Consider the following 2,690-nt stretch of genomic DNA (forward strand, 5'->3'; position numbering starts at 1 on the left):
AGCCTCCCTTTCACATGCAGAGTATGTTCATCACCCTGCCTTGTCAGAATGATGGGCAGAAGGGTGGGAGGATAAACCAAACTACAGCCTGTCTAGAAAGGACAACCATGTAAGGACTGGTGTCTGGATATAGAATCCAGGGTGTGACCAAAGCTGGGGCAGAGGAAAAGTCATCATCTTAAAAACAGACCTATCAATATCAGAGTATTAAATACTTAAACATCTAATTTGGAAAATAGAAAACATGAGCTAAGAGTAGGCACACAAAAGAAGCTTAAAAAGGTGAAAGCAGAAATCAAAAGCCAAACAACAGAAAACACTAAAACTAACATTTCAGAAATACCAATTTTAACAAAAAATCAAAAAGTAGGAAAGGACATCATGAATTTAATCAAGATATGATGTGAGACTAAAAATACACAAAACAAGAAATGACAAGGGGGATATATCCACTGAACATAAAATATTTAAGAAATCCTAAGAGATATTATACAACTTTATGTAAATAAAGTCAAATGAAAGGTATCACTTTTTAGGAAATAACTAATTTACTGAAACTGATCCCAGCAGAGACAGAAGGCTAAAGATCAAATTCCAAAGAAGAAATGGGGAAATTTAAGAAAAAAAAAACACCTCTATCCTAGTGAAGGTCCTTAGCTGAGATGGCCTCCTTGGGAATCACATCAGTCCTTTAACCACAGGATTGTCCCAGTGCTGTCCCTTCTGCTCCAGACACAGACGAAGGAGAGTGTTGTAAAGACAAAAACTAACCACACACAGAAAACTAAGACAATCCAACCTATCAATTAACAAAAGTCCTGATGAAATATTAACAGAATTCAACATTATTTTTAAGTAATGAATTATAATCATGTAGGAATTATTCCAGTAATGCAAAGATAATTATTAGAAAACCCATAGATATAATTCACAATATTATTGCTTTTCTAAGGAAAAGGAGTACATCAAGGCTGTATATTGTCACCCTGCTTATTTAACTTCTATGCAGAGTACATCATGAGAATTGCTGGACTGGAAGAAACACAAGCTGGAATCAAGATTGCCGGGAGAAATATCAATAGCCTCAGATATGCAGATGACACCACCCTTATGGCAGAAAGTGAAGAGGAACTAAAAAGCCTCTTGATGAAAGTGAAACAGGAGAGTGAAAAAGTTGGCTTAAAACTCAACATTCAGAAAACGAAGATCATGGCATCCGGTCCCATCACTTCATGGGAAATAGATGGGGAAACAGTGGAAACAGTGTCAGACTTTATTTTGGGGGGCTCTAAAATCACTGCAGATGGTGACTGCAGCCATGAAATTAAAAGACGCTTACTTCTTGGAAGGAAAGTTATGACCAACCTAGATAGCATATTCAAAAGCAGAGACATTACTTTGCCAACAAAGGTCCATCTAGTCAAGGCTATGGTTTTTCCTGTGGTCATGTATGGATGTGAGAGTTGGACTGTGAAGAAGGCTGAGCACCGAAGAATTGGTGCTTTTGAACTGTGGCGTTGGAGAAGACTCTTGAGAATCCCTTGGACTGCAAGGAGATCCAACCAATGCATTCTGAAGGAGATCAGCCCTGGGATTTCTTTGGAAGGAATGAAAGCTGAAACTAAAGCTGAAACTCCAGTAGTTTGGCCACCTCATGCGAAGAGTTGACTCATTGGAAAAGACTCTGATGCTGGGAGGGATTGGGGGCAGGAAGAGAAGGGGACGACCGAGGATGAGATGGCTGGATGGCATCACGGACTCAATGGCCATGAGTCTGACTAAACTCTAGGAGTTGGTGATGAACAGGGAGGCCTGGAGTGCTGCGATTCATGGGGTCGCAAAGAGTCGGACACGACTGAGCAACTGAACTGAACTGAAGGAGAATAAAATTAATGAAAAGATGTTTAACACATTCAAAATCCATTTCCAACTTTTAAAAAAGGAACCAATGGATAATAAGATATATAGTGTATTAGTCACTCAGTCGTGTCTAACTCTGCATCCCCATGGACTGAAACCCAACAGGCTTCTATGTCCATGGAATTTCCCAGGCAAGAATACTGGAGTAGGTTGCCATTTCCTACTCCAGGGGATCATCCTGACCCAGGGGATGAACACAGGTCTCCTGCATTACAAGCAGATTATTTACTGTCTGAGCCACCAGGGAAGTCCAGTAAGATATACATACATACATATACATATATATATATATATATATACACATAAATATATGTGTATATCTTACTGGATATATATATATATGTGTGTGTATATCTTACTGGATATATATATATATGTGTGTATATCTTACTGGATATATATATATATGTGTGTGTGTATATGTATATCTTACTGGATATATATATGTGTATATCTCACTGGATATATATATGTGTGTGTATATCTTACTGGATATATATATATATGTGTATATCTCACTGGATATATATATATGTGTATATCTTACTGGATATATATATATATGTGTATATCTTACTGGATATATAATATATATGTGTGTATATCTCACTGGATATATATATACTGTATATCTCACTGGATATATATATATCTGTATATCTTACTGGATATATATATATGTGTGTATATCTTACTGGATATATATATATATGTGTATATCTCACTGGATATATATATATGTGTGTATATCTCACTGGATATATATATAT

This window comes from Oryx dammah, unplaced genomic scaffold, assembly GCF_014754425.2.
Source record: "Oryx dammah isolate SB20612 unplaced genomic scaffold, SCBI_Odam_1.1 HiC_scaffold_5, whole genome shotgun sequence".
In the NCBI taxonomy this organism is placed as follows: Eukaryota; Metazoa; Chordata; class Mammalia; order Artiodactyla; family Bovidae; genus Oryx; species Oryx dammah.